The sequence below is a fragment of the Myripristis murdjan genome, chromosome 8 (assembly GCF_902150065.1).
Source record: "Myripristis murdjan chromosome 8, fMyrMur1.1, whole genome shotgun sequence".
Lineage (NCBI taxonomy): Eukaryota > Metazoa > Chordata > Actinopteri > Holocentriformes > Holocentridae > Myripristis > Myripristis murdjan.
In genome coordinates this window covers 2966240-2987722 of record NC_043987.1, presented here as the reverse complement: position 1 = coordinate 2987722, position 21483 = coordinate 2966240, and the positions used below count along the sequence as shown (strand labels likewise).

The 21483-nt window shown below is 41.0% G+C and overlaps 1 protein-coding gene across 1 annotated transcript in view; it reads right to left on the bottom strand.

The window, feature by feature from the left end:
- rbfox1 (RNA binding fox-1 homolog 1) overlaps nucleotides 1-3558 on the bottom strand; it is a 441392-nt gene extending 437834 nt beyond the window's left edge. Inside the window, exon 1 of the mRNA XM_030058693.1 lies at nucleotides 3523-3558. The gene's annotated coding sequence lies outside the window, so the exon portion shown is untranslated. The remainder of the gene's footprint in view (nucleotides 1-3522) is intronic.
- Between the last annotated feature and the right edge of the window lie 17925 nt (nucleotides 3559-21483).

Genomic DNA, 21483 nt, shown 5'->3' with positions numbered 1-21483 from the left:
ATTCTGCCATTTCCTTGCTTTTATTTTGTATATTTTCATAAGTTTTTTATACGTGTAAATAAAGAAATCAAACCAAACTATTGTTATGATTGTTATAGCAATCTTACTGATATTACTGTATGTCCTCCACGCCTCCTCACTGCTTCACACACATCATCCACACACACACACCATCTATCATCCAAAAATACTTGTATAAAATAATAGTTTTGCAATAGCGGTGTTCATCCACAAGACATGGACAAGATGACCTACGAACTGTAAATTAATAAAGGATTTTTTTTTTCTGAGCAAACCATGCATAGTGGGTGTTTCAGGATGTTATTGGTACTAAGGATGGGCAATTAAAGTAAAAATGCTATTCAATATTCACGTGGAGTTAATCCACAATTTTTCAATTCAACACACACGCACCCTATACCCCTCTGCGACACATACTGATGAAAGAGAGCCATTGATTGTTGATCTGTGGCCAGGACCCCACGGTCTCTGAGGGGTTCCACACAGACCTTTTTGACACTTGTAGCAGTCTTTGCATTCTTCTCCCATTTGTGCAGAGGCAACTGTCTAGTCCATGTCAGCGCTGGGGCAAATGCTCTCATGTGCGTGGAAGTGCACTTAACAGGACAAACTCACACAAGATCTCACTGTAAGGTGCCAGTAAAAGGACTGGAGGGGAAGGGGTGATTCCATAAGGCTGGATCAAGTCTGACAGTTCTTGAATCCCAGTACCGGGAGTCGTGTTCTGTCGACAGTCTTGGTCTCATGGTTTCACACTAACTCTGAACCTCGGTCGGAGCATGTTGTTCCTCAGGCTTAGGTTATTTTCCTCGGCTGTTTAAATTGTTCATATTTCTTTTTTTTATATTCCTTGTTTATAGTGTTTATATTGCTTGCTGCTATTTATCATCTGTTTATACTGTATATTTCTTCTAAATTTGCACATTGACCTACATCTATGCACATTGTATACACCTATGCACACGGTATTTTGCACATTTTTTGCACATTGTTGTACTTAGATCTCTAGTGTCATCTCTTATTCGTATCTGCGGATACTGCTGAAAACTGGGAATTTCCTTCTGGATGAATAAAGTATCTATCTATCTATCTATCTAAAAAAGGGGGATTTTTTTTTTTAAAGATAATTAGACAGCAGTTCCTTAAACCATCCTTTTTCTTTCCTTTTTTTTTTTTTTTAACCATTTTGAGACTATTCAAAAATTTGAAAATCATGACCCATCCCTAACTGTTTGTGAACCTTTCTCATCATTAAGCACTGTGTCAGCCAGGTTTTCTGTGTGTAATTGTAATCTAAGTAACACTTACTTTCATTCTGGGCAAATCATTAAATTCATTCATGCTGGCAAATTCACATACACACACCTGTCCCAATGCACAATATGTGTATAGATCATAAAAGTAAGTTATGCTGTGTCAAAGAGCAATGCTGTAAGAAAAACTGTGAGAACAAAAATGCAGGCAGTTGACACTTTGTGCCCTGCTGGGCGGCGGGGGCCTATATGTCACCATGTCAGCCAGTCACTCAGCAGTTCGCTCCAGTGGGGCATATCTCCAAATCTATTTGCTGGATCATGGTGAATTTTGGTGACATCATTCATGCAGCCCAGAGGGTGAAACCTGGCAATTTTGGTGACCCCATAACCTTCACTCTAGCACCACCAGCAGGCCCGGCGAGGGTCTGCATTAGCAATAACGCTCTTGTTAACTCACAGGAGATGTTTAAAACAGAGAGTTCAAATGAGCGTAGATCAAAGAGTGAAATATTTCCTTGGTAACAAGTAGGACACTGCTGCTGTTTCTGTATCTAAGGATACAGTAACACGAGCACGAATGCACGCACGCACACACACACACACACACACACACACACACACACACACACACACACACACACAAAACTGCCACCTTTACATTACCAGCCTGTGTGAATTTTGTCTCTACGTCAAACAGTGTGCTCTTGGCCGTAAAACAAAGTTGACTGATCTGTGGATTTTTTCTTGCCTGGGTAGAAATTGAGATTTCAAACCTATGTGCCAAGTTTCACTGCATGCAATAAGGTTTCACCACAAGGACATCTAGTAATGCTGCTGCTATGACTGCAACTTCAACTGCTGTGACTATTACTAATGCATACTACCAGTTCTACTACTGGAAGAAGGGGAAGAAGAAGAAAACAAAGAAGGATAGGAACAAGATAACAAGATAAGGTAAACAGTTCAATTATTTCCCCAGCTAAACCAGACCAGATTACAGGCAACTTATCACAAAAATGAGATCACAAACAGGGCTGAGGGATCTACGGCAAACCAGTCAGTATGAGTCTCTGTCTGGAGGGGGTGTGTGTGTTCTCGCATCTGTGTCTGTGTGTGTGTTCATGCATGTGTGTGTAAACAGATTTGCTGGCAAAACACTGCTATTATCTAAGAGGTTCGTAGCTTTTATGTCGGCCTGCATGTTTCAACTAGATTCCCATTTAAGATAAGGAAGACAGCCTAGGCACCATGCACAACATGCCCCAATATTACAAATTAAAACCAACAGAATGTCCAGGACACTTGTGCCAAAGTTTTTAGGCAACTTCATGCAGAATCACTGCGTGCTGCTGATGGTAAATATTTAATTATGAACTGATGACAGCGTGGATCAGGTTTATTTATCTGAACCCCTGCACCTAAACTGTAGTTCAGAATGGATTTCCAGATATAGCTGTCAACTACTATGCATTTACTCATACATGGGTTCACCTGGGGGCCACCAGCTGCCCATTACAAGATCTAAATCTCCACTCAAAGCTAGTCTACAAGTGAGCCCACAGTAAATCGGCCCCATCGAGACCCCCAGTCCCATCTCCAAAACTGTAGCCTCCTTCGACAAAAGATGGCAATTTCTCTCAAGTGCCCCCAGGGAGATGGGGAATGGAGGTTTCACAGTTTCTCCAGCCAGAATAATCTAGGTATTTGTGAGAAAACGCCGAGTGGAATTCATTCAAGTCAAGTTTAACCCCTCATAAGCAGCTGTGCCACGCCAATAAATCCCCATGAAGCAGCCAGAACGACTGTTGGGAGACAACTTTGCCACGAGAAGGAGCCCCCTGCCTCCCCCCCCCCGGCAGCCCCCCCTGCTTCATCACTCCGCGCCTCCCCCCGTTAACTCGCCAGCTGCGGTCGCGTCAACTTCAGGTAAAACACAATTTGTCATGCTAAAGGTCAATTTCATCAGCAGTCAAACAGAGCGGAATGGCAGCGCATGAATAAACGAGCTTACAAACAAACCACGTTTCCCCCCGTCGAGCAGGCGTGTGGCGGCCAGGCTCGGAGCCGCGAGAAGCAGCACGCACCTCTCCAACAGTAAGACCGCCTCACCTTTCTACTTCATGTCGGCCGAAGGTGCAGGCGAAAAGCGAGACGGCGGTGCGCGAGCAGGGAGGGGGTTAAATCAACAAAAGTGAGAGGCAGACCGCAGGCATTCACCATCACACCGCAACGCCGCTTCACTCACCTGGCTGGCTGCTGGATGTGGAGCGGTGAAGAGACACTGACAGCTACTGTACCCCTCTCTCTCTCTCTCTCTCTCTCTCTCGCTCTCTCTCTCTCTCTCGCTCTCTCGCTCTCCGCCGCGCGCAGCATCAGCACCAGCAAGCCCGCCACATTGAGGCAGTGTTAGCGGAAGCTGTGACGCGCGACTTTCAAAATAAAACGGAGCCTTTCAGCGTGTAGAGCCGTGGTTACCTGGCCTTCAGGTTCCGAGGCAGCTGCGCTTTACCATGAACAGATCCATGTGGGTCCAAAAGATGAACGATCTGAGAGCTTTTATTTCACCCACTGAATTGGTGATTTATTAGTTATTATATTTGTATGTGTTTTTGTTTATTTATTTGAAAAACATTTCAAATTATATTATAAAAAAAATATATTTGTGTGTTATTTTTTTGTGTCAATTTCTTGTCTTTTTTTGCTTTTATTTATTTATTTTATTTATTTTTTTTTTTTTTGCTATTACTGGTCCAGCAATTTTGTTTATTTATTTATTTATTTATTTGGGGTTGCTAATTTGCTCATCCTCATGTCTCCATGATTTTAGATGAAATCAAGTGAATTTGCTTAGGTTTCAAAAGGTTAAATGAGCTTTCAAAAAAATAAATCTGATCAGATGTGTGTGTGTGTGTGTGTGTGTGTGTGTGTGTGTGTGTGTGGAGGGGGCGTTACTAAGGAAGGTGGGGCCCTGGGCACTGCCCCTGTCCTGCCCAGTGGGCCAGCAGCTCTGTTCAGGTTCCATATTCAAATTTAGGAACCAATCCATTTGATTTACCAAATGAAAAGTACAGAATTACAAAATTCTTTCGTGCACTGTTGACTGTCTGAAAACCCCGCATTCCTTAAAATTCCTTAAAACACGCATTTATTCATCAGAAACCACAGACTCATATATACATATACATGTACATAAACATATATACTCGTATATACATATACATCATACACATTCAAACACTGTAAATTTTATTTTTTACATTTGCATTTCACATTACATTTTCACATTGTTTTTAAATATTTTATTAGTCTCCTTTAACTTGTTCTTGCTTTTTGTGTTTTGGACCATGGTGATGATCACAGGCTCATGCTAATGCCGCGATCACACCCTCGCCAGATTCACTGAATGGTTTGAAATCTCACACTTTCTGGTTTGCAAAATTAGATGTAAACAATCCCAGCTGAATTCCTATGTGTTGAACCTCGGAAACAGAAATGCTGAGGTCATTCTAGCTTCTTATGCTACTGCCAACAAGGCTAGCTTTAGCCAATAAGCATGGGTTTTATGCTGATTTACAAAAACAACCAGTGGCAAACCAAACATTGGGGCAGCCATGTTTCCCAGCTGGAAGTGCACAACAACATCCTACCAACAGAGCTGTAAAGTAGTGGTGGAAAGATGCAATATATTACTGTACTTTATTTGAGTATTTATATTTCTAACAGCTTTCACTTTTGCTTCGCTATATTTTCAGAATAACATGTGTACTTTTACTCTGATACCTTTTCCCAGAAAAACTCTGGTACTCGTACAAACTCATATCTTGTAAATGACAGGCACACTGATTACAATGCTGCCTGTTTGCCAAATGCATCAGGCAGTTGTTTGGGTGAGTGAAGGGTCCTGCCAACGTCTCTGATATTACCCAACAGTGCTGCTAAGTAGCTGTCAATAGCAATTGATCCAGGAGAGCAAGATGGCGGCCTTCCAGCAGTGACACTTCCCCAGCACACCTGTTACAGGCGACGAAGAAGAGCTCGTAAAAAGAATGTTTGCTTTTGTTTGACTCATCACACCAGACTAAAGGTCTCTTATGTGTGCCAAAGAGATAATGGAAATTAGAAATTTGCTTTTTAACTTGATATATTAAAGATGTATAAAGATATATTAAGTAAATGGCCCTCAATGCTGGCATTTGATTTATTTGTTTGTTAAAAGATACACAAAGTAAAGTACAATTTAGGGATGTAGAACATCTTGACAATTTTTGTTCTCATTTTATATTGTATGAGGCAACTTGATAAAAGAACTACACATTTTTGTTTTTTTACAAGGGAGGTCTATCCTGATTTGCAGCATAATTGAGGTTGCAGTGCCAACTAAAGATTTAATATTTTTTTATAGGGAAATTTATAAGGAAACAGAAAAGGGCCTTCCCCAAACTGGTCCCACAAAGCTGGAAGCAGAGAATTGTCCAAAATGTCTCGGTGAGCTGAAGCATTAAGATTTCCCTTCACTGGAACTGAGGGGCCGAGGCCGAGCCCAGAAAAAACAGCCCATAGTGTTATCCCTCCTCCAGCAAACTGCACGGTCGGCACAATGCAGGCAGGCAGGGAACGTTCTCCTGGTTTCACCAAACCCAGACTCGTCCATCAGACCGCCACATAGAGAAGCATGATTGGTCACTACACAGAACATCTCCACCGCTCCAGAGTCCAGCGGCGGCGTGCTTTACACCGCTCCATCTGATGTTTGGAGTTGTGCTTGATGATGTAAGGCTTGCATGCAGCCGCTTGGCCATGGAAACCCATGCCATGAAGCTCCCAGTGCTCAGTTTTTGTGCTGATGTTGATGCCAGAGGAGGTTTGGAGCTCTGCATTTATTGAGTCCACAGTACCTTTACACACTATGTGCCTCAGCACTCTTGTCAATGGAGCTGTGTCTTACATCTTTCAGTGTAGGTTCCACAAATGAAATTAGCTCAACACCAAGCAAAACTTTGGGATTTGCAAACACAAGTTTTTTGATTCACATTTTAATACTATAACACATGTTTTAAAATTGGTGCTGATAGTTTTGCTCTCAAATCTATTTTCTGATTGTAAATCTATTCTGTTTAATATCATAATAAAGAAACAAAAACACTCCATGTATCACTGACTTGTGTGTCATCTGTGACGATGCCTCCAGTTACTCTCATTAAATAGCGCATGGTTGACTCACATCATCAGGGAAATGGTCAGTATGGTGGGAACATGTCAGAATCATTATATTTTTCACAGGTCTTGCTCCTGAGTCAACGAAGGAGTCAGCCACTGATTAGGCCGACCAACAGTAACAGCAAGAAAGGAGACACTCACTTGTAGCCAGCCCCTGTAGTGGAAAACTCTGGTTTCAGTTGCTATAGGTTCCACATTTTCTGCCGTGTTCTAGACAAACCTACCTGCTCTCCCTCTTCACTTCCATTTCTCTGCTGTAGTTTGCAACTTGTGTCACAGTAATTATTGTCCATGCACTCTGCAGTCCACTGTATAGAATTCTACACAGTAGCCTTGTAATCTTCCATGTTGGGGACAGCAGAAGGCGGAACTGCAACTTGAGACCGTGGACGTTTGTGCTGCGGTTTCGATCTCGGTTTCAAAGCATGGCATAGTTCATATGAACATGAACACAAATCCAACGTACGATTTGGTGGGGCATTTCATATGCACTTCCTGCTGGGAAACTGGAACACACGATGACACTCTACACCACATGAACGGAGCAAGAGACCACAGCCCAATTTAATTTGTCATTGAACAGACCCTCCTTCAGCTCCCCTCAGCACTTGGTGATATAGCACCATATGTCGCTCAAGTGGCCACTTGTACACCAAGTTAATTTACAGCCCTTAAACTGCTCACAGTCTCAAAGGGTTTCACGGGGCCACAGTTTATAGAAAACAAAATGACACCCCTTGACCTGAATCCTCATAACCGGCAAGAGAAAACTCCTGAACTTCCTCCTAACTAGACTCAGTAACTTATAAAATGAAAATAAAAAGTAAACTGAACAATTAGCAAAAAGGACACATTAATCTATTTAATTCATAGGCCAAATTGTAAGTCCTGTACATATTGTTTATTTACTTACACACATATATTACTGGTTACACCCTTGTTCTGACAATTGATCTATATTGAACTGATGAGTCAACTCTTAGGCACATTAAGAAGAAAATGTGTTAAAAAAATAAATAAATAAATAAAAATGATTCCAGCATTAACATGACATAATGTGAGATTTGAGCAAAATGAAAAAGATGAAGAATTATAAATTAAAAGGAGAACAATGCAAAAGAACATCCCTCCACATTGTCTGGTACGTCTACAGGGGGTAAACTACCTCATTAGGCTTGTCATAAATATTTATGATTTCAAATTCAGGGTTTGCCACATGATGATCACCAAGTGATGTGCGAGTTTTTGATGGCACTATATCTAGGCCTATAGAGAATATCACACAGACTATATAGTTGTAATGCCATTTTCTCCTTGTTCCTCCATTAATATGTTCTCTTCATTTTGTACTATGATGTCAACAAGGCTATTATTTTGAAAAGTATGAGCAGAAGTTGGGGCCGTCTTGACGCTGATGTCACCTACTCTCCTGCATGAGCATGTGAGCCTTTTGTGTGCATGGGTATGTCTCACTTGACACAAGTTTTAACACATTTTTAACTGTGAGCAGAGAATTTCCCTCCCTCCCTTCCCTTTGTCCTCTCGCATCCCACTGAATTCACTGTCTCTGCAAAAAGAGTCAGCTGTCAGTCAAGAGGCGGTAACTGGAAACAGAGTCAATGAAGAGGAAGAAGATGAAGAGTGATCAGGGCCAGGAAACAGGCGCTGCATTCCATCAGCCTGCACCGACTTCCCCCCGCCACCATCATAAGTTTTGTTCTATTTGTAGGAAAAAAAAACTGACATGAACTCAGTGAGATTGACCCTGTGAGGGCTGATCAAGTGAGTCCACACCCATGGCCACTGCATAGGTGAATATTACCCACAACGCATTGTAAATTATCATTATTTCCTGATGCAGCATCAACTTGTAGGAGCGGCAAATGATAAGTGAAAGTAAACAAACCCCAATATCAGTATAATTACAGTAAAGGAAATCCAACCCATCATCACATTATTGTTCTGCACATCACTTTTGAACTGGGAGATTTCAAAGTGCAGGGTTACAGCCAAGGCCGCTGTATAAGAGCCGTAAAACCCCACACTCAGCTGATGAATTAATGAATATACTGAAAGTGTGGCTCACCTGGTAGAACGCTGCATGTCTCCGCGTCACGTCTGCTGTTATGTATCACCACAGGAAAGTCAACACGGGGAGATGAGACGACAAATCACCTGCGGCTAGAGTTGAGGAAGAGGAGTGATCAGAGGGCTGTGAGACAGGCTCCGTGTCCCAAAATGCTCCTTCTAACTAAGGTTTGACCATGTGACTCCTTTCAAATCACTTCTTAAAACCCATTTTTATAGACTTGCCTTTAGGTGTTGTGTTGTTTTATTTTATTTATTTATTTTTTTCATTATTGCTTTTATTCTTGTAGTTGTAATTATTAATTAATTAATTAGTTAATTTTTATTTATTTCCCTTTATCTCTTTAATTGTCTTTTTTCAACTTCCTTCTGTTTTCTTTACTCTGTTAATTTTGTGTTGCTCTTGTCTGGCCTTTCTGTAAAGCTTGCTGTTCGCTTCTGCTTTTGCTTTTGCTGTAAACTCTTTTTAAAGGTGCTATATAAATAAAGCTCATTATTATTATGTGTGTTCACACTGTGAAAGTACCAAAATGTTGTAGGGGAGAGTGGGGTAATTTGTGCCAAGGGGCAAATAGTGCCACCCCTATTATCTAGAAAACTATAGAAGAAGTTGGTCATGTGACCACATATTTTTGAAGAGGCATCCATTTCACTCATCCTGCAAAGAAGGGAGACACATGGCTTGAGAGGTAAGCACATTTAAGTTCAAAAAACATTTTTTTGCCCTCCAAAGTAAAATTTCTATAATCAAGGTTTTTTGATTGCTGTGTTTGAACAATTATAGAAAACTTTGAAAACAGTTCACACAGGTTTTAGTACTTTAGTAAGCTACACCATGAGTCTATACAGTTAGCATGATGTTAGCTCAAAACAGCTGGGGGATGCATTTTTGTCAAAATGGTGGGCTTGAGGTAAGTTGTGCCAGTGGCACAACTTGTGATTATATACTATATATTACTTTATTGTATTTTATTGTTATTGTACATTGTCTTCTTACCTTTGATCACTAAAACTATTCAGATTCAGATGAAGATGATTTGCAGGTGCTCATTTTGGAAGTTTTATTTTGTTCTGGGTATGTGTTCATGTGGCGCTAGGCCTCGTTATAGAAAAGTGGCCTGTGATCTTGTTAAAATAATAAATAAATGTTAAATAAATAATTTTGTATTGAATTTGTTTTGCTTTTATATAGCATTATCATTTGTGAGATTAAAATGATCTGTTTTACTTCAATTATCAATGGCACAATTTACCCCAGTGTATTCTCTCTAATGGCACAATTTACCCCACACCGGGGGCAAGTTGTGCCACAAAACCACTTTTTTTTCAAAAGCTATATTTCTCAAACACTTTATATAAGATCCAAAGTGATTGTTCCCAGGGATGCACAACATCCTAAACTATATGTGCATATTTTAGTTGGAGGCATTACTGTAATCCCCTCGCATTAAAGGCACTTTAAGTAAAAATTGGCACTATTTACCCCACTCTCCCCTATACTTAAGAATGTCAACACACATACTCAACTGGCTCAGTGTTAGGAGTGTGCAGCAAAGATACTGCACAGCTGAAGGTTCTCCACTGTCTCTGCACACAGTTTTCCCACAGCATGGAGAGGAAGGAGCGACTCAGGAGGCAGCAGTGAATTAGAAGTTCATAAAAACCAAAACTGAACTGAAATATCCTTAAGTGTTTTGGGACACAGCTAGGATGTTTCTATGCTGCCAAGAGAAATAACTGCAACTGTCACTTTGTTGCGTTGCTGACCTTGCTGTACTGATTACACACACGCATGCACACACATACAGTGCTGCTCCACCTTATGCATAATTGCAATCTTACTGACACATAACTGATAATTTAGCCACAGCCTAAGTGACACCACAGTACAATGAGCAAAGTGAATAAGGTGTATGGGGGTAGGGATACTTAACGTGGAGCCCATTAAAAAAGGAGCCCACAGGCTAAATTAAGACTGCACATGAGTGTGAGACATCGTGCAGATGGGCTAAGTGGTACTGTACGTGTGCAACCATCTGTTAATAATTTCCATAAACACACTCAGAGGTCATGCCCTTCCTGGTGGAAATGTGCTGATTCGAGAATCCTGGGCTGAGTTAGAAAGAATGCGTTCCTGCAGGCTAAGAACACAAGGCAGGGTTGTACCTAACTCTTGCATATTGCTGCTGTCATGTGAAAACACTGTAACGCCAGTGTTGATGATTTTCATCTTCAAACTTCAAACAAAGCCTGCAGCGAGAGAAAGGTGACCCACAGCCATTGACTGCTGTAAGACATTACTGTCATTGTTACACGGCCCAATATTTCGGAATGAAGACTAATTATAAGCGGACATGAAATCAGTGGTTGTAAAATGATGGGAATTTCAGATTTCCACTACCACTGATGCTATGTGGTGTTGCCTGGTTACATAACCAGATGGAAAAAGGCTTTTTTTTCCTCAAAAATATTTCAGATTTCAATCATCAAAGCACATGCTAATATCTATGTCTACAGTCTGGTTATTTTCACACACAAAAAAATGCTATTATGATTCAAATTGATTTTCAAGAAAATTTCTCATTTTTACCACTGTATGTTGCCCCCTGGAGGTGGCCTCATATATTGTTGTCGGTGGAACATCTCCCTTTATGGACTATCTCTGCTTAAATTGTAGGATTGTGTCTTCCTCCTTGGCTTGTGTCAGTTGACTCAACATACAGTGGGCATCATTTTTCATATTTCCTCTGTACCAACATTCACATGTAGAAATTGGTATATTAAACTTTTCGGGAGCCCGACTTGTTCAAACTCATCTTTAATCTGGAGTACTTTTTGCAATTTGGATGCCAACTAATTTGACCATATATAATCCTAAAAAGGCGGAAATGTCAGAAAAAATCAGGAAAAGACTTTTACTTACAAAGTTCTGCTGATGCAAGACTATCTTCAACACCTGACTCTGAACTCTGAACCTGTATTTTCCAATTGCTTTTGCTCATTGTAGAGACTTCCTTTTTTATGCATGGAAGACATTCAAAGCTATCAGTATTGGTATTGGGATTGTAGCCCTGATATTACTTGGTACTGGATCAAAAAGGAAATCAGTGGTATTTCTTGTCCCTAGCTCTCATCCTGTGAGACTTACAATAGCTAAGCAGTGGAATGAATTAAAATCAATATATTATCAATTTTGAAAGCAGCCATAACAGTTAAAGGGCCACAGTGACGGTGCCAAGATAATAGATGAAACAAAGAACATTTCTGGAGCAGCTATATTTGGTTTTTGGGTCCACTGGCAGTGAAGGATCACATAACTTTCCCATCATTCCATTGTGCGATGTGCACCTAGCATTTTGCAATCAACATGTTTTCCTTACCCAGATAAGACATTACCAGATGTAAATGAGGTCTACTGTGAGCTGCCATTACACAAAACCCTCAGATAGTGGCTTGGTGAGGATCCCACATGTTGTCTGTGTTCAGAATGTGAACTACTTGTAGGTGTAAGCCGTGGTGTAGGTTCAGTGTCAGTGCAGATAAGTATAGACCTGATCAATACTGAGAGTAGGTGTATGTGGGGAGAATGGTTCTGGGACATCAGCTCTTCCTGTTGAGTTTTCTGGAGCTTTCATGGGTCTAATTCAACCGCACTACTTAATCACCCCAATGGCAGACACATTTATTTCTTTTCTAATATCCAAGCAATGTTTCCGCATAGCCAATCACAAAGCATGGTTACATCAGATCCTGTATACTGGTTGTTGTTGTTGTTTTTTTTTAATATAATGTAAATTGCAGAAGGAGCACAGGAGCAGCAGATAGCCAAACCTCGAGATTTCTATCTGACTTTTTTCATTTCTTTTTAAATTAGTAGATAAGCCAAGTCAGCAGAGACCAAGACCATGACATCCCTCACAACTGGTGCAAGTCACCCTGACTGTAATTGTATTTTTATATTTTATATTCTATATGTGTGTCTGTGCTATTGCTGCTTGAAACTCAGGGATTTTTTTTTTTTTTTTTTTTTTTTTTTTTTTTTTTTTTTTTTTTTAGGTTTGTGAAACTTTAAGGGGCCAAATACTTTTATTCTGTGAGCTCTGGATATCAATGTAAAAGCACATCATTTCCCAAAGATTCATCCAAAAGTGTGTTGAGCATGAGGCTTCGGCTTCTCTTGGCCCGGTGGTGGCGCCGTGATGGGCCAACCAAGTTCATATTAAAAATCATTCCCCTAAGTTTTATCCAAAACGGGTCAGCATATGCTCAGAAACTGTGTGTGATGGTCAAATGGATCGACGATGAAGCCCAATCCACAGTCTCTACCCTGACCTTTGATCGTATGGGACAAAAATGAATTCCCAAATGATCCTGTATCCATTTTAGCTAAAAACGTGCACTAAACAGCTGAGACCCCAGAATGGCACCACAAACACATGCACTTTTATTGTCCTCTCTGTTCAGTGGACCCTCTTTATCATCTGCAGCCAGTCTTTGCTCCTTTTCCTTTAAAAGGATGAAATCCTGATGAAAGCAAGTAGAATTTCCTGTCTTTGTGGTTGGAACACTGATTCTAGCAGCCGCACATACAATAACCTGACACTTTCAGATATAAACGTTTGCTGAAGTAAAATGTGACCGTATTCACTACCTGCCCTGCTGTACCAGCCTCCACAATAATGCAGCCAAACTGCTGGTGCCAATATGTGCATGCCCTTTTTTTTTTAATGACATTGGCCTGGAACCCCTGCGCACAGGACTGGAGCTACATCAACATGCAGCTGCCATTCACCTGCCATGTAAGAGCACAGCAGAGAGGAAGACAGACGTACTCCTGAGGTTCACATTATCAATTTATGAATTGTCGTCTTTGTTCACCTGAGCAGCTTGGTCCCACTGGATTGGATCTTGGAACTTTGCAATAGTGTTTTTGACACGCAACACAATCCAGACTAAGTCAGCTTTGCTCCTCAGTGCCAACCTGTATTTGGCACTAACTTGTGCCTCAAATGAAAACAATCCCAGAATAGTTTACTGTATGTCCTTAACTGAGAGAGTGACTGAGCAAGTGGGTGTTGTAAGGTGCAGACCTGTGAATCTCAGGACTCTTGCATTTTTGGAACTGACTGCGCTTCTGGTTTAAGATCTGAGAGTCAACTTTTGAACTTGATAATGAAGCACACAAAGACGGAGTCTCACTCAAGGTACTGTTCCCCGCTCTTCTACACCATTTGACCAATCAACTATCTTTATCTTTAAACTATCACTATTTGTTCTTTGAATTCCTCCAGGAATTCATTAACTAACACTTGAGCAAATGTTAGTCTTCCTGGAATCCAAGGAACATATTTAGGGCAACATTTTGTGGTAATGTGGAAAATAAATATTAACTGCAGCTGCTAATGGGCATAGGCAAAAGTGTTAACATCTATGTGCATACAAAGTGAGCTTTGAGAGCAAAATGAGAACATATACAATAATAATAATTCATCAGAATTTCTTTGTCATAATCCACACCACACCAGTGATTTTTTCATGTTTAGTGTAATATCTACACTAAAATATCTATGTTTAAACACATTTATGCTAATCTTTTGCTGAAGCAAGCAGTCTTATTTTAGAATACTGATATCATTTCTCCTTCCTTTTATCCAGCCGCTGGTTTCCATTCAGTCCACTGTGATATGAAACTGAACTTTCAGAGACTTCAGACTTTCTTCACAACAGTTTCCATCACTGGAATAAAGTTGTCCACATTAGTTTTCCTGAAAGCAGCAGCACTGTTGTTGTTTTGATGACTTGAAGTTGGGGCGGAGTGAAAATAGTTCCAGCTAAAAATCAGCTCTGTGGTTTTATTTATGAATTTTGTGAGCCACAGAAGTAGAACATTATGAGGAGGATGTTTCAACCAAAAATTCTAATTTGAAATTGAGGGACTTTGATTATATGATGTGAAATTTAGATTGCAAAATAGTTTGTTGAGATGTTACATGTGGGGACATTGTAGAAAATGGGAAAAACATTCAAAATCCTAGGCATGGTCTGTCAACTAGATTTGAGTGACACTTGCATGCGTGGAGTGTGGGCTGAGATTTGTTTTGTGGTTGATTGGTTCCTCTTGAGGACTTGACCCTCTGGAGGAGACAGAGCACCGTGAGCTCAGGTCTCTAGCAAGCCCTTTCCACTGATGATTTCAGGCAACCTTTTTTTGAAGCAACAACATTATAAAAGATGCAGCTGGTGGTGGAGCAAATACAGTGGGAAAATACCAAAGCGCTTTCTCAAGCTAAGCAAGGACATCTGACTAGCTCACAAAGTGCAGAGAGAAAGCGGCTTAGTTGAAAACCTCACCAGTCACATTCCTCACATTCAGAGGCCACCTTGAAGAATCCTTCACATAAATCTACTTCCCTTTCTTTCCACAACAAGGTTGAGCTGCTGACTGCAGCAGGATGCAGAGGAATGCAGAGAGTCTGGCTGATCTTTGAAGGAGAGGAGAGTTCATGGTCTTCCCATCCTCTTCATTTTTTGGCTCAACTTAAAAAAAAAAAAAAAAAAAAAAAAAACCTTTGCCAGTTTTCCAGAGTTCTTTCCTTGGCCCAGGAGGACCAGAGGCAGACGTTTCATCGGCAATATTTTCCCACCTTTCAGTTTTGCACCTATTGGAAACAACAACCTTGAAAGTAAGAAGAAAAAATACTGTGGTTTTCGTGTCTCATCCATCAAAAGTTCCAGCTTACTTTTTACATGGACTGCTTGATGGCTCAAAGGTTGAACTGGCTGTGACACACAATGCTTTGTATGTCCAATTATCATATGTTGTTGCTGGAGGCAGGGCTGCTGATTTTTATTTTTTATTTATTTATTTATTTATTTTTTTTTTTTTGAGGTCACACAGTGTAAAGTAGGCCTGTGTCATTACGACCCCCTCAACATCACCATCAACACTAAATCAACTTCAGAAGGTGGCCCCTATGTACCTACATACCAGCTGTTCTGGTATGTGTGTGTGTGTGTGTGTGTGTGTGTGTGTGTGTGTGTGTTTGTGTTTGTGTGTGTTCATGTGTAGATATGTATTTGTGTGTGTGTGTGTGTGTGTGTGTGTCCTCTGTAGTCAGAGTCAGTGCACTCCCGCTGCTCAGTGAAGCAATGAGAATCACCTTGTTTAATATGTATAAACCCTCCTGTTCACTGCAGTGTCTTCGGCCTCTGCCATGTTTATTGTGTGTGTGAGAGTGTGTGTGGCTGTCTGTGTGTGTGTGTGTGTGGGTGTATGTGTGTGCCCGTTCAGCATAAATGAAGGTTGTTTTCTTGTCCCTCTGGCATGTATTGTATAGCATGGCACTGGAGTGGCAGTGGGCTTTTCAGGACGATTGGCACGGGGAAAATAGAAACAAATTTAGACAGTGGAGGTTATGTAAGAAGTGTGACTGTGTGTGTGTGTGTGTGTGTGTGTGTTTGCATTTGAAGCGTGAATCTAGTCAAAAAACACACACATGTTCATCATGTTCATCAAAACAACCATGCACGTGTACACAGAAGCACACACACACACACACACACACACTCATAGGCGTTCTAGTAACACTGGTTACTACACAGCGAGCGATACTGATGACATCACTTTGGAAAATGTCTTGACATGATCCTAGCAGAACAGACCTGATCAGCTCTCAGCTTTTATGTGGGCATTTAATTTATTTGGTGCTCTTTTCCTGTGTTTTATTTCTATTTTCATGCAAAAGTATTTATATTATAATTAGAAAAACCCTTGATAATCAGTAAAAATAGCTTGTTTCTTATAAAGTAATGTAATGTTTAAAAAAAAAATTACATTTGACCAGTTATAACTGTACCAATTCTGAGTTAAAGGAGCGTTAAGACACACTGTGGGTCATGTCCATTCCCTGACATCTGTGGCTTTAAGATGCTAGTCTCTCTCTCATTCTGTATTGAAATCGAAACAATACAGACGGCTTCCACTACAGACCATGTTTCACGCACTCTTACTTTATTTTTATGGACTTGAATTTTTCTGAGGCATCGCGGACAACGCCAGGCTGTCTGCTGATGGAGATGACGCAGGTGACAAGCCGATCCTTCACTGTGGCCGGGGACACAAATACGCTGACACTGCGAAACATATGCGGACAAATGCGTCCCAGTTTGTTCGTTTTTTCACGTGTTGACTGGAGGAGTTTACAGGAGAGGCACAATGTAGATGCTAATGTGAGCTTTCAGTTGATTTTCTGACGGCCACAGGACAACAAACACTATTTGAAGGAGTGTGTCCCGATACTGTTGTCCTTATAGTGTATCTCCATGGCTGTCATGCACTTAATGGCCTTACTGATATCTCACATAGCAACTAAATGACCTTTTTTTTTTTTTTTTTCCTCCACCGGCTAAATGACCACAGCAAACGGTGCAATGACTGTTCTGCTGCATTCAAGTTCTGTAGCAGTAACACACTGCAAAAACGCAAAATCTTACCAAGATTATTTGTCTTATTTCAAGTCAAAATGTCTTATTTCTAGTCAAAATATCTCATTACACTTAAAATAAGACATGATGAAAAATTGCTTGAAACAAGTGAAAATTTGCTTGTTTCATTGGCAAAATTTGTTTCTTGTTTTTAGCTAATTTTCACTTATTTCAAGTGAATTTTCACTTTTTCCACTGGCAAATTTTGCCAATGAAACAAGAAAATTTTCACTTGTTTCAAGTGAATTTTCACTTGAAACAGGAGACAATTGTCTAAAAACAATTCACTTCTGAGGTGATCATGTCTTATTTTAAGTGTAATGAGATATTTTGACTAGTAATAAGACATTTTTGACTTGAAATCAGACAAATAATCTTGGTAAGATTTTGCGTTTTTGCAGTGCACAGACAGGGCTTGTATACTGCGATGCTAACCTGCATTGCAAGCTAGTGGTGCTAAATTTTTATGTGTGTGTTAGGCTGTGAACTTGACCGACTGAGGGGGAAGAAGGGTGGCACTTCCTTTGCTTCATGTCACGATGCCGCCTAAGGCCAAAAGTGGAGTATTGTGGCTGTGAGGAGACATAAAGCAAAAAAGAGCAGTCAGTCAAGCAGACAGAGGGAGAGGCAGGTAAAAAGACACGCAAACTGATAGAAAGACAGACATGCAGACAGAGCTGGTCGGCAGCCCAGCATGATGTGATGTCACATTTCCAGGATGACATCCCTCCCTGCGTCTGTCTACTGTGATTTATGTTACCTCCGCACACAATATAAGTAATGGGCTGCCATTCACTCAGCACGCTACACACATACACACACACACACACACACACACACACACACACACCTCTGTACATTTACACAAATTAAACCTGGCACAGGGTCATCCATTCCAGCAATGTCACCTCCCTCTCAAACCCTGTCTTCTTGATGTTTTATGGCAGCGTGGTACAAATCTCACCAGGGACAAGTTTCACCTGGGTCATTTTTGGTAAAGCAGAGCTTGATTTTAAATTGTGATATTCCCATGTCCAAAAAAAAAAAAAAAAAAAAAAAAAAAACATTCAAAACCTGGGATAGTTTAAACAAGACTTGTCTTCACTTTCATTCAGTGCAAATTCTTGTCTAGACTTCTCTATTTCTGCCTGATAATGTTGTTTTTGCTGTCATGTTTTTTTAGTTTTTGGAAAAAACCTGATCAGCTTATTTGAATGTGCAATAAGAGCTCCACGTGTCCATCTCCTACCTCCAGGGCGCAAGAAAAAAAAATAATAGAGCAAGAATGTTTTATGTTTTAGGGTTATATTTAGCTTCACTGATTATCATTCTCTTCCAGAACTGCTATAGGGGATTGGTTTGGGTTCAGGTCAAAATAGAGATATACTCAGTTTGCACATCTGAAAATTACTTGAATAACCTCAGATCCAACAGATTGTGATGTGTAACCTCTACATGCTTGTATACAGAATGACTAGGTCTGAAATGACTATGTCATTGTTGTAATTGGATCAGTGTCCAGACAGCAATAACAAGAGAAAAGACTCATACATAATGATAACTGACTTCATTGTCTAGTTGCAACTGGGAATTAAAAAAATATGTGGTTGTTATTAATTGGTGCTATTAGGAAGTGGGCAAAATATAGAGCTGTATTTTGAAGATTTTTTTTTTTTTTCATCATCAGTTTGTACACTCAGCTGTGAGTCAGATGCAATAAATGCTTTCTGCAGTGCTGCACTGGAGGAACAGAGTAGTACACACAAAGCAGAGGAACAATGTATAGCTTCATGTAGTCACATCTAAGTAGCCTTTCAAGATAGGTTTCTCCCCCAGTCATAAATACTAGGCCCATACCAGTTGGCGACATGTGCCTGACTATCCAGCTGGCCCCTAAGAACGACCCTGTTCGACAGCAACAAGAAACTAGCGGATTTCCATCTACATTCAGCAATCTCAGAAGTGCCAAAAGCCAGCACTCCAGTGTCTTGTCTTTTGATGGACCCCAACATGCAGAATGATTTTCAGACTATTATGTCCTACTGATGCACCAAGCAGTGTTTTCATTAATTTTGACATTGCCCAAGGTCTCCTGAAAAAAAATGAGCTATAGTTCTTCAGGATTCACAATTAGCCCCTTTTTCTTGTTTGCTTGCCTGGCAGCCAACCCCTCACTCTCGACTATTTCCAATGCCTCTCCTGCAGGGTATCTCCAAACCCATGCTCGTGACTCTCCCGATCTCTCCCATGTTAAAGATCAAGTGCAAGTTTTTGTTTAGGGCCCTTAATCCCCTGACCTAAACCCTGGTAGCAAGCAACAGCCTTCCTGATCAAGAATGTACACCTGAAAAGGTTTCTAGCATGTTAGAGTTGTGCAGAAAACCCAGAAGCCAAAAAGGGAAAGTTTTGGGAAGGATCACAGATGCCCCTTTTCCACCAAAAAACACCTGGTGCTAGGTCAGAGCTGGCGCTAGAGCCGGTGCTTAACTGGTGCCAACAAAGAACCGGTTTGCTTTTCCACCGGCCAACAGCCAAGTGGAGCCAAGTCAGAGCCACGTCATTACGTCATCGTAAAACGTGATCACGTGGGTGTGCGAGACGCTCGCTTGGAATCACAACAACAAACATGGACGACCCACCGCAGCGATGCAAATACTGCTCGTGTCTTTACAAGCCTACATTGCGGTCCAGAGGTGAAAAACGCAATTATTGCCAGCTACCCGTTGTATTCGTGGTCGGAATGAACGGTGAGTATGTTTAGCTTTACGTTTATAGCGATCGCTGCTCCTGTTTGAGTCTGTAAGTCCGCCCACCAATGACGTGGTGGGCTGTGTCACCGGTTCTTTCTCTGGCTCCTGTTTAGCCCCTGCTCGGAGTCGGTGCTTATCTAGCACCAGTTTGGAACCAGTTTGGCACCAGTTTGGCCCCTGCTTGGGCGGTGGAAAACCAAAAAACTGGTGCTAAGTCAGGCACCAGCTCCGAACCAGCCCTGGTGGAAAAGGGGTAAGAGGGAAGGCTCCTCCCGGCTGGCCAGGAGTGCAGTGGGTGCTGAGTGGGCAACATGTGACCACTCTTCTAAACCCTTGTTCCTAACCCGTGCAATCTCTTTACCTCCCCTGCTCTCACCCTCACCTGCCACCGCCCCAACCCCTTGTGTGCAACCGTTTCCAAATTCTCTCTCGCAGGTCATCTCCAAACCCTCGCTCGCGACCCTTCCCGCTTCTCGTGCACGACCCTTTCCTCCTCCAAACACTTGCTCACCACCGCTCCAACCTACGTCTCACATGTCTCACACTGCTTTAGTCAGATTTTGCAGCTCATAAGATTCCTCTTTTAGAGTCAGCTCAAGCACCCGTATGAAATGACAGAATTAATTGGACATTCAAGAGCCTTCTTCCAACCAAAAATCAATCATCCAAAAGTTCCAAAAAAAAAAAAAAATTTCACACTGCCAGCATAAAAGATCCATGTTTTGACAAATGAAAACATGCATCACCGGGCCCCGGTACAAGAGTGGACAAAACCCCAAATTTACAAAGCATTATAAAAATGGATACTGCCTTGCTTTAAACCAGTGAGTTTATTGATCATATAAGTGATAAAACATTCTGGTGAGCTGGTGAGTTTAGAATAGGAAAAAAGTAAAGTAGCACCTCTGGTATCCTTTAAGTTTTGTTTTTGGTGAAACCTACTCCTTTGGACTTGAACTGTTCACCTTCCTCTCCACACAGTTTAGCCTTTTCTTATCATTACATTATGAGGGCCATACTGCAAGGCTAATACAAATGTGCAATCATATGGACAGCACTTCTCTTTTGCTTGGTTTATTCTTTAGGAAAACATAATAATGTGAGCATTCTCTTATAGCCTACAGCAGTCTGGCAATAATCATTCGACCATTAAATTGCTTTGAGACAGCCTACTGCGTTCCCAGGCTCCATGCCAATAAAGTTTTCTCGGTTAATAACTGTTATTAAAAAGGGTCTCACAATGTATGTGGTACCATCCCATTCTGAAACCATCCAACACCACACCATGAGGCCCCACAATGGCATGCCATCAGTGGGAGACAGGGGGGGCAGCAATGTTGATTCAGCAAAGAACAGTCGATCTGAGAGGTTTCAGAAAACACAGAAAAAACAGGCAAGTAGAATTGTTTGTTTTTTTTTTCTCTTAAAGAACAATTGACAAAGGTTTAATGGATAATTCTGTTTATTTTCTACCCAAGCCTTTTTGTAGTTGTTGCCATTAAGACAAATGGGCTTAGCTTGGATTTAATCACTTTATTCACTATAGAGCTTTACAGTCCACTTTCCTTGTAGCACATTCAGGGACCAAAGCGAGCTCCAACAGTTAAACTCAAAAGCGATCAAAACATATCAGTTCCACACAATTTAAACCTTCAACACAACACCCA